This window comes from Tiliqua scincoides, chromosome 11 (genome assembly GCF_035046505.1).
Source record: "Tiliqua scincoides isolate rTilSci1 chromosome 11, rTilSci1.hap2, whole genome shotgun sequence".
Lineage (NCBI taxonomy): Eukaryota > Metazoa > Chordata > Lepidosauria > Squamata > Scincidae > Tiliqua > Tiliqua scincoides.
In genome coordinates, this window is record NC_089831.1 from 15,341,126 (window position 1) to 15,353,076 (window position 11,951).

General features: G+C 46.4%; 1 pseudogene; it reads right to left on the minus strand.

Moving 5' to 3' along the window:
* Nucleotides 1-4,278: 4,278 nt before the first annotated feature.
* On the minus strand, nucleotides 4,279-4,393 carry LOC136662955 (5S ribosomal RNA; annotated as a pseudogene).
* Between the last annotated feature and the right edge of the window lie 7,558 nt (nucleotides 4,394-11,951).

Here is an 11,951-nt window from a genome sequence, read left to right on the forward strand (position 1 = left end):
TACACATGAATTGCCATCTCTTTGTGTGTTGACATATTTACACAGAACATGGAAAGAAAAAAAGCAAAAAGGAAAAAAGGCACGTTTGGCTGCCATCCTATTCATGCTTCCCTGGGAGTAAGTTTCACTGAACTCAATGGGGCTTCCTCCTGAGCAGACATGCATAGAACTGCACAGTCATCTATAACCCTGTGCACACCCTGTGGTAGTTTTGTACATTAGCCCACGATTGGCACATGCAACTGTTCCATATACCCCTTGCCCTTCCCCAACATTATTCCACCAAGCTTGAATTCAAACCCTCTTATTGTGATGTTCTTCCATCCCTCTGAGACTGCTAGCGTTGCCCTTACATTTTTCATCATTTCTTTGACTCGCAAGTCTTCCTTTGGGGCTATGTTGAAGTGGTCTCCATATTTTCTGCCTACCTGACTTACCTGAAGGTAGGGTGAGCAACAAAAGGAGCCCAAGAGTGAGGAACATGTTGGTCAACAATTTCATTCTGAAAAGGTGACTCCGAAAACAGAAAAGACCCCTTCAAGTCAATCAGCGTGTGAGTTATTCAACGTTTGCAACATGAGATTGTTGGAAGGAAGATGATGCTAATGTATACACTCAGTTATAGAGCGGGCAAAATCAAGCATCTCTTGCTCACAGAATATAACTCCCTTGTTAACGCCTCTTACTACTGGCTGGATAATATCAGTCAACGAAACGGAGGTGGTGGAGAGCTCCTGTGAACAGGTTGCTGCCCCTGTTCCAGAAGGAATGGAGATCTGGTCCTTGATCAAAGCAGTTTCACCCTTGGAGAAGGTCACTGCGTGGGTAACTTAAGCAGGTGGAAACTCCATAACAACTCATTCCTGCCAATGTGACCACATGCAGACCATGGTATGGGCTGTAACAGAGAGTGACCATTTGGTAGACAGGATGGAGGACAGCAGATGCTAACCCCATAGGGACACTGCAGGCAAGTTTAGCTTTTTGTACATCAGCTATTAATAAATGGCCCAGTCCTAAGCAGTGTTGGAGCAGCAGGGTCATAAGAACATAAGAGCCCTGCGGATCAGGTCGTAGGCCCATCTAGTCCAGCTTCCTGTATCTCACAGTGGCCCACCAATGCCTCAGGGAGCACACAAGACAACAAGAGACCTGCATCCTGGTGCCCTCCCTGCATCTGGCATTCTGACATAGCCCATTTCTAAAATCAGGAGGTTGCACACACACATCATGGCTTGTAACCCGTAATGGATTTTTCCTCCAGAAACTTGTCCAGTCCCCTTTCAAAGGTATCTGGGCCAGATGCCATCACCACAAGCTGTGGCAAGGAGTTCCACAGACCAACCACACGCTGATGTGGTCACTCAGCCCGCGCAGTCTCTAGCACTGGGAAGGAGCAGGTTGGATGACTCCTCAGGTTGAAATTTCTCCCTTCATCCTGCGTAAAACTCCAGCATGCGCAATAGGGCTACTTGGATCTGCGCCTGCCAAATGACTGGTACACTTCCAAGAAGCCCCATTTTGGGCTTTCGGGCATGGGAAGCAGGGTAGGATTTGGCATGTGCCAGCGCTGCTGATCCTTCCCCCTTGTGGACCCTATCCACCCCTGTCTCCACTCTTCCCCTGACCTCCTCCAGCCTTTGCACTGTCCTATAGGATCTTACCGGCTCCATCAGGCATTCCTTTGGAATCCAATGCCAGTGGGACAGCTCTGGCTTTCCTGCTGGTGCTGCTTACTTGCTGGGTGTCATGGCACCAGCTGCACCAGTGTTCGTCTATGTTAGGATTTTGCCATAATGGTAAGAAACTTGAAATTTAGATTAACTCTGTACCAAGGCATTCAATAAATATGGTGTTGGGTTTCAATCTGCAGAGGTGCCCTCATGTCCCCACAAGACAATCAAGCCAGAGGCACCACCAACGGTCACATGGAGCTCGGGACCAGAAACACATGGCTCATTGGACTCATCTCGGACAAAGAAATGTTTGAAATAACTGTGCGGGGGCAATAATGAGAGAGGAAGAGGGCGGCAACGACACAACTCGAGACTCAGCTTTGCAATGCGTGTTTATTTTTTTATTTCCATCCTTTATGTCTGGACTCCTCTCAAAACTCCTCTCAAAACAGGTTGCCTCGGCTACCTGTTACACATATCGCTTTGGCAACACGAAGACCGCATCCACCTGCCGTACTTAAAGTTGATCCTTTCTTTGCACTCAGCAGTGCAACCCTGGGTTATGCTCGTCAGTCCTTTCCCTGCGGACGAAGAGAGAAATGGTTGAGTATTAGGTCCTGTTGGAGGAATCGGGGGGCAGCCCAAGCCCAGCCCACCCAACCTGTTGTCTGGGATAGAGTCTAACTACCACCCTCCCTGCTGACTTGGCCCTGCGTGCAGGCATAACAACTCCCTCCTCCAATGGCTAGTAATCTCAGAGCCTTCAGCTTTGTCCTATAAGGAGCTGGAGAATGGAGTATGGGCTGCTACCATATAAGGGTTAAAGAGACACAGTTTTTCTTCCAGGAACAAATGAGTTTGTCTGGATATTGCATTATCTGCCTCTGAAAGCCCTTCTCCTTAATCCCTGATGCGCAGGGACCCTCTCCAAGTTCTTCAGTGATGGGAGAAATGCACTTTCTTCCATTCCTATTTCTCATGCTCTATGGATAAGTCCAGGTACTGAAATCAGATGCCAGTGTTCAGGCCTAGTACAAATGTAGGTTTCTACCACCCAAACGTTTTAAGCCAAGATAAAAATTCATGTGTTTGCCCAGAACCAGTGTTGAGAGCAGTGTAGCCTTTCTGTCTGGTAGCCCATCCTGAGAACCATTTGCCCGTATGTGGTTCGCCCGGGGACTCACCTTGTATGACTATCTTCTTAATGAAGCAGTAGTGTGGGGTATTGCAGGTTTTTAATGTGCACCCATTATTTACGTTATGCATTTTACAGAGAACGCATTGGAGGCTTCTAACTGTGCAAGACAAAGAGACACGGAGATACAAGGGGGAAAAACACTGCTTAGAAAAATGCTGGGGTTGTACAGATCAATGCCTAACATCTGGTTCATGTCGAATTCAGCAAGCAGAGACAAATTCAGAGGTTGGTTTTTTTTTCCTGCTTTGTAGGAAATCTGTCTAGAAAGGCATCTATACATAAAAATAAAATGATCAAAGCCCTTCTGCGTGTTTTGCAGGATTAGGAAACACTGACATGTTTCATAATGCAATAGCAACCCCGCAGGAGCTATTGTGACCAACAGAGATGGGAGAAAATCTTCTGCAAGCTAGGTATACCTAGAGATTGTATACCTTCTTACTCATGGTGTTTGGTTTGGTAAGACTCTGCTCTTTAGTTCTTGAATGTACATTAACATTCCAGTTTTAAAAGTCTAAATTTTGAAATATATATCCTTTTCAAAGAAAAGAAATTGAAATTCTGCTAATAGACACTGCAGTAGCCTCAAAATTTTTCTTCTGCTTCCAAGGACTCACCTGTAGGTATAGAGAGCATCAAAATGAGGCCAAGAGCCAGCAACACATCCCCCTGAATTTTCATCCTGTAATGGAAAATTGAGAGAAGGAATGGACCTCCTTCAAGTTAGATCTACAGAACAGATGAGGTTCTTCCAAGCCTCCTTTGCCAGATGATGGGGAAGGAGGATCTAGCAGATTTATACCCTCGGTCGTGACTGGCTTACCACTGTGCTTGGAACAGGAGGAACACCCAGTGACGCTTATCCTCTCGCCAAGACAATCTTGTGCTTCAAGGGAAGATTAGCACATTGAAACATCACCTCCTGGCTTTGGCACCATGACACACACACAGGTTCAAAGGAAGCACCCCAAGGAAAGGCAGGTGCTCTTTCAGCTCAATAACTCTGCTATAAATAAGTTAAGGCTGAAAAACTTGAAATTTAGATCAACTCTGTCCAATAAATGTGGTGTTGGGCTCTGATCCGAAGAGGTACCCTCATGCACAAGACAATCAAGTCAGAGATGCCACACAGGGCCTGAATTCAGAGACCCATGGCTTTTTGTAATCATCTCAGAGAAAGGAGTGTTCAAAATTACCACGGTTCTGCATCTAGGAGGGGGCGAATATTCTCTAAAGACTTTTAAAAATCACTTCAGACTGAACTGACAAGGTTAACTTTAGCAGCTTATTTCTTTTTCAGAGTAGGGTCACCTCCCGCGTGGCCCTTGCTCGGATTGCAAGCTGCCTCTTCTGAAATGTTGGGTTGTTGGTTGGCAACCTTCAGTCTTGAAAGACTATGGTATAAGCCTACAGCACCTGGTATTCCCAAGCGGTCTCCCATCCAAGTACTAACCAGGCCTGACCCTGCTTAGCTTCCAAGATCAGACAAGATCAGGCATGTGCAGGGTAACCCAAAGGAAAGTCTGCCATGCTGTTCTCAGGTGATGGGCAGGTTGATGTGGAAGCAGGTAGTGCTTTGGGTACCAGTTTGGCTTGAAAGATGAAAAACCACCAGCATTTTGCTTTGTGACTGGAAATGGACTGGAGCCATAACATAGCAGCAGAATGGCAGTGGCACCCGGGATAGTGATGTGATGTCACTGCTGGGTTCACCCAGAGAAGGAGGAGGCACTGGTGGAAACCACTTGGGGATTTGGCAGCCACCCCCATTCCTTCTTCTTTGGGGACTCCCCCTTGAAGAGGCACCCCCTTCAAGTGGGAGCCTTGAGGAGAAGGAACAGAGGTGGCAGCCAGATTGTGACGTGGCCACGGCCACTGCTGCCTCCTTTTCCAGAGAACCCAGAAGTCATGGGGGATGAGGCCCTGGTGGAAGAAAAAAATTGTGCCCCCCCTTGGCACAGTGCCCATAGCAAGTGCCCCTCAGGCTCTATTATGCTGCTGCATTGCAGGAATAGGCTGTGCTGCAGGCCTGTCCATTCCCAACAACTTTGCTCCTCCTGGTCTTGTGCAGATCCAGTCGCACAATGTGAGCCCACCAACGCACTATCTAGCTAACTCTTTTCCCTCTCCCCAGTCATATTTTTGTGTTTATTCTCCTGAAGAATTTACCCTCTCCTAGTAGGGAAGAGGGTTGTTTTTTTTTTTTGGTATGTCTTATTCTTTGTTGTTACCCTGCATGTGCCTGATCTTGTCTGATCTCGGAAGCTAAGCAGGGTCAGGCTTGGTTAGTACTTGGATGGGAGACCGCCTGGGAATACCGGGTGCTGTAGGCTTCTATCGTAGTCTTTCGAGACTGAAGGTTGCCAACCATCTCCCTATACTGAACACTATCTCCCGATCTTGTCTGAGCTTGGAAGCTAAGCAGGGTCAGGCCTGGTTAGTACTTGGATGGGAGACCGCCTGGGAATACCGGGTGCTGTAGGCTTATACCATAGTCTTTCGAGACTGAAGGTTGCCAACCATTAACTGCTTTGAGTATTAGAGAAAGAGATGTTGCATAGCTGGGGGAGGGTCGCAGGATTATGTGACCCCATGCGGAACACTGCGGTGGGACTGTAATGCTGCTCCCACCCTGGCCATCAGGGTCCTGCCCCCTTGCTCACAGCCGACCACTGTCCCCGCACCCCAACTGACCATGAGCGGAGCTGTGCTCTGCGGCCTCCAAAAGGCCTTAGAACGTCACTTCCAGTTTTCTGGGGGAAACCAAAATTAAAGGCCTTTAGAAAGACTTCTTAGACTTGGGGTGGCCATGTGCGGTTGCCCCAGGCCTCAGAACATCCTCCAGCCATGACTACAGCGCAGCTCTGGTTGCTTTGGGATACATGTCAGGGGGCAGTCCTGGACAGCGTGCCATGGGGAGACACTGAAAATCAATCAATCAATCAATCACTCAATCAATGTTGTCTAGGCTCTTGATAATTTCCAGTTGCCCTTTCCTGAAGCTGTCGGCTAGACCCTCAACCCTCCTGCCACACCACACCTGTATGCAGTCTTACAGGATCGCCCTATTCAAAGTCAAGAAGGAATGCAAATCTTCTGAATAAAACAAAGTGATGTTCAGAGCTGCTGATCACCAAGAAAAAAGAAATCAGCCTTGTAGCAGCGCTACACTGCTTGGGAGGCACCCAAGGCTTAAAGCCTTGTGCCTGAGGGAGTACAGAGTGCACTGAGAAGCTGAGACTATGAACAGGGGCTGATGGAGCATGGAATCAGAGCAAATGAATGAGACACGGCAGACAGGTTTGAATGTAGAGATGCCAAGAGAGCTGAGCCGGAAGCGGAACGAAATGAGATCGAGAGAGAAGTTCCTTCTCCGGCCAGCCTGCTTAGGCTTTTATTGACTCTTACACACATGAAGCAATACTGAGTTTATTAAAGGTTAAAAGATTGCACTGGCTAGCTCTAGCTGGGGCTTCTAGCTTAACCGCAATATACATTCCTAGATTATGACTCTGTTGTTGACAGCACTGGGTTTAGAAACTCAAGGCTAGCAGAGTTTGCTCTGCGCAGGCATGACTATTGCCATTGTTGCCAACATACTAAGGCTAAGCCTAGTGCTTGTGCATGTAATTACCACACAGCCTCTTTCTCTCCCCCTTTTTTTCTTAAATCCCATTCTCAATATTCCTTGGATAAACAACGGGGAGTTGTTTTCCCCTTAATTTGCTCTTTAAAAATACAGAACTATGATTTTATTTTTATTTGTATGCAAGTGTAGTGGAGTGTATGAATCCCACTTGGTTGACTACTAGCAGCTGTTTGAATTGCTGGGTTAGGTAGCCAGAGAGTAGTCCCTGCCTTCAAAGCTTCCATTCTTATGGGTAGAAAAGCAGGAGCAGGTCTGTAAAGTTACAACAGGATCATGATTTAAGGACCATCACACGGCTGCAACGATTATGCTGCTGGAAGCCAGAGGAAGGGGATGGCTGTAACACGAGACTCAACTTTGCAAAGAATGTTTATTTTTCATTTTTCCATCCTTTATTTCAATTCTCCTTGCTGTTCTTGTATCTGTTACACATATTGGTTTGGCAACACCAGAGGTGCACAAACATGCCTTGCATAATGTGTATATATTCTCTGCACACCGCAGAACAACCCTGGTTTATCTTCGTTACTCCTTTCCCTGAGGACAAAGAGATAAATTATTGAGTATGAGGTTCTGTTGGGCAGCCCACCCAACCTGTGCTTGGGACATGGTCTTTCGGCCACCCTCCCCGCTGGCTTGCCCATGTGTCAACTCTGATAGATTAGACCCAGGGCCCATCTAGTCCAGCTTCCTGCATCTCCCAGCAGCCCACCAGATGCCTCAGGGAACACACAAGAGACCTGCATCTTGCTGACACTCCCCTGCATCTGGCATTCTATTTACATTCACACCGCCCAATGAAGACACCAGACTGCACTTGGGTTTAACATGGGCCACTTTATTAAACACAAGTGACCAATTTTTAACGCATGAAACCTCTTGAACACACCTTCCCTCCCTCACCACTCTGGGATAGACCAAAAAAAAAAAAAACACAAAAAACTGCTATCCACGGCCAATTCAGATGACAGTAAAAAATAATAATCACCCACTCCTCCAAGGGCTAGAACTCTCAAAGCTTTCAGCCTTGTCCTGTAAGGAGCTGGAAAACAGAGTATGGGCTGCTACAATTTAAGGCAGTGGCTCCCAAACATGGAGAGCAATGGAAACCAGGCAGGGGAGCCATGGAATCGCTGACCTATCCAATGTATAGCATTGTAGCCCTAATGGGGAGCTGTGGCCAATGGCCCATAAGATCAAGGGAGTCACCAGTCGAAAACAGTTGGGGAACCACTGGTATAAAGGATAGAGATTTTTCTCCCAGGAAAAAATGAATCTGCCTGGACATTCCATTATCTGCTCTGAAAGCCCTTCTCCTTAAACTCTGACACACAGGCAGGAACCTTCACCGGTTCTTCAGCAATGAGGAAAATGCACTGTCATCCATCCCTACTTCTAATGCCCCACATACAAGCCCAGGTACTGAAAACAGATGCCAGAGTTCAGGGCTAGCACAAATGTAGGCTTCTACCACCCAAATTCATGTGTTTGCCCAGGGCCATTTCACGAACCATCTGCCCATATGCAGTTTGCCCCACAAGTCACCTTGGATAGATTGCTTTTGAAGGAAGCAATAATGGGAGCTGAAGCAGATATCTTCAGGTTGACACCCAGCATCTGGGTTGTTTGTTTTACAGGGAAGGCACTGGATAGTTCTATGGAGGCCTGTCACAGTGCAAGACAAAGAGAAACGGAGATAACAGGGGGGGGGGGGAAAGTACCCATTAGAAAAATGGTTGCTGGGGTCGTACTGACCAACGGCTAATGTCTGCTTCAGAAATGTGAATTCAGCAAGCAAAGACAAATTCACAAGCTTTTTCACTGTATAAGTTAAAACAACCAAAGCCCTCCTGTGTTCTCTGAAGGATTTGGAAATGCAGACATTTCTCACAATGACCTGGCAGCTCCAAGAGAGCTACTGGGACAGATGGGAGAAAAAGTTATGCAAGATATCCTAGAGAGTATACAGTGGGTCAAAATCTGGGGGGGGGGGATCTGTTCTAGGACTCCTCCCCCCATGGATACCAATTTCTCTGAATAATCTAATCCACGGGGAGAGGGGGCTGCTGGGAAACTGAAAGTGCCTCAGAAGTGTCCTGGATGTCTTCTGAGGGGCAGGGCAGCCACACACGACCTCCCTGAGCCTCGGAAGACTCCCCTGACATGACTGGAAGGCTATTCAGATCACATCCAGGAGGTCTTGTGATGCTCTCCTGCCACAGGGTCGAATCCACCTTAAGTCAAATTCACAGATCCCAAGCCTGTGGATAAGGAGGGCCCACTGTACCTTCTTACTTATGGCAAAAATTTTGGAGTAGTGTTTGGTAAAACTCTGCTCCTTAGGTTAGTTCTTGAATGTACACTCTCCAGTTTTGAAAGTCTGAATTTGAAAATATAGATACTTTGAAAAAAATAAATAAATTGGAATCCTCCTAATCAACATTGTAACAGTCTCTAAATTTTTCTTCTGCTTCCAGGAACTCACCATGTGCCACTGTAGGGATAGGGACCACCAAAATGAAGCTGCGAGTCAGAAACACGTTCCCCTGAATTTTCATCTTGTAATGGTGAGTTGGGAGAATGAAAGGAACTTCTTCAAGCCAGATCTTGAAAACAGGTGAGATTTCCAAAACCTCCTTCACCAGATGATGGGGACGAACAATCTAGATTTATACCCTCGGTCGTGACTGGGTTACTGTTGTGCTGGGAACAGGAGGAACAGCTGGTAACTCTCATCCTCACGCCAAGACAATCTTGTGCTTCAAGGGAAGATTAGCACATTGAAACAGCAGCTCTTTGCTTTGGTGCCATGATACACAATTCGGCTCCTGGGAAGCACTCCAAGGAAAGGCAGGTCTTCCTTCAGCTCAATACTCTGCTGTAGCCCTGATCTGATTTATATGGGCTGGCTGGGACCAGCTCAGAGTGACAGCCCAACCTTCTCCAAGTTCTCTTGCGCTGATACAGTGGCAGTGGAACACTGCAACCTGTGGGGGAATTTTGTATGCTGGAGGTCCCCATGAGGTAAGGGAGATTCATCCTCTTTGCCCCAGGGAAAGCCCAGGCAAACAATGGGGCAACTTGGACCTGCATCTAATAAATAACTAATGCAAGCAAATGTTGCCCCATGTCAGAAGAATGGGCCCTGGAAGGGGGAATAGGATTTGGCATGTGCCACTGCCCAATCCACCTATCCCTGCTGCCACCCTTCTCCCCAACCTGTTCCATCTCCCGCACTGGCTTACCTGCTCCAGTGCGCACCGCTCCTTGCACTAGTGCTGGAAATGAAGGTGCAGGCCTTTGCTTCTAATTGGTGCACTGTTGCAACATGCTTTAGTGCATGTTTGCAACAGCTGTGCCAGTGGAGCATGTGCTCTGCGGGCACAAGTGAGGGATAGGATTGGGTTATCAATCTCCCACATGGGATCCATGGGAATTGGAAGCACTGCCAAACGAGATCCATCTGGGCATGGCTGGAATGGATGCAGCCCTCTGAAACAGGAGGCCTTTCAATGAGTTGAGCAATAGCAGCAAACTTTCCTAAACAAAAATACACCTACCAGTATCAATTTTCTCTTAAAATGTGCAGCTAGATAAAAGTAGTGGGTGGGAACTTGCAGTTCATTCATGGTAACTGTGAGGCCTTGCCACTACCTTGTATAAACTCTGTGTGCATAACCTAGAACAGTGGATCCCAAACCCTATTTTTGGGCGGGTCATGAAACAAGGCAGATGAGGCTATGTGCATCAAGGATTAAGCAAGCTGCTATTGGGGAAGCACTGCTGTCCAATCACCATCACTATTACCATTATAGCTACACCCCTTGGCATACATAAATCAGGCAGCAGCTTTAAAGTGCTCCCCCCCCCCATAGCCTTTAGGGCTGAACTGAGCCACATGTGCACATTTACTTACGAGTAGGCTAATGTGCCTTTGCTCTTATCAAAGGACAGGAAAGGGGAAATGCAAGGCCACCAGAACGGTCCATTCCAGAACATTCCAGAAGGTGTGCCCCCCCCAGCATTGCAAAAAGGATAAAAAGAGAGACTAGAGTGACTGGTAAAGTGAAACTTTTTTATGCTTGTAAAGCTAGGTGGGTCCTGACAGATTGTCATCTTAAAAAGCGGGACCTGGTGCTAAAAAGTTTAAGAACCACTGAACCTAGAACATGTCCCAGAATTCTCTGCTACATGCCAGGGTTGCATAGCAAACTACCAATGTACACCCCCCCCCCGCCCCAAGGAACAATCCACAAGTCCATAGCATGTAGGAAACATCTTACAGCTGCTTGCTCTTTTCAGTATTTTAAAACAGGTCATGTGGCATTATGTGATTATATATTTATATGGTTGTTTCATGGTTTTTATTTGATTTATAGAATTATGTTTTTTGTAGAGTGCCTCAACTGCCCCTTATTTATGGAGAAACGGGAGAGTTATAAATGAGCAAAAAAGGCAATAAATAAAAATATTTATCTGACCTCTTGGAATTCGCACAGTGCCATTTTTAATTAAGTCCAGAACATATTTTGGCCTGTTTTAGTGTCTGTATCTGAATGAATGAGAACAAAAATCGTTAGTAGTGTTGTCTTATTGTGATATTTGAATTGCCTTGATTTTTTTTTCTGCTAGATTATTCCCTTCCCCTTTTACTATTGTATACAATAACTAATATATACAATATAAAAGTATGACTGTCTTGATTTTTTTTCCAGTTAGCATTATACAGTATAGTCAGAAGATAGTTTAAACAAACCTATAGAAATATTGTACATTAGGTTCCAATGGAATTATTTCATAGTATGCTTTATAACTGCAGCTTTGTCCCTTCAATCCAAGGACTTGAATTCTGTACCATTCCTTTAGCCAAGACGGCACTCACCGATGCCTGTTTAACATTGAAAGCAATGAGAAGAGACACTCGATTTCTTCAGTCAAATTTAGCACAAGGATAGAATCCAACACCTCTTACAGACCACATGCAACTTGGACAAAACTTTACTAACCAGTTCTTTCCAAGGGTTGAACAGCAGCAGCCAATGTTCTCCTTGCTGTTTCACTATGTCCAAGCAGAAAGGCTGCATGTGGGTCCCCTGATCAAGATGCCCCTGAATGCTGCTCATGTTCCCCACATAATGGAGATTTGGTCCTTGATCAAAACCGCTTCTTGCTGGGTGAAGGTTGCTTATGTGGGCGTCACAGCCCGATAATATCTGAAGTTCTAGATCTGAAGGCCTGCGCCAGGCCCTTCTTGGAACGTACAAGATGTAATGACAACCACGAGCATGGGAGGTTTTCAGATAGACACCTGCCAAGATGGCCAATTGCCTTGATTTTATCAATGGCGATTAAAGATGTTAGCCATATTAAACCTCGGCATTAGAGGGAGCAGCACACCAGAATCTGAAAGCTAGCATCTGATCTGGGG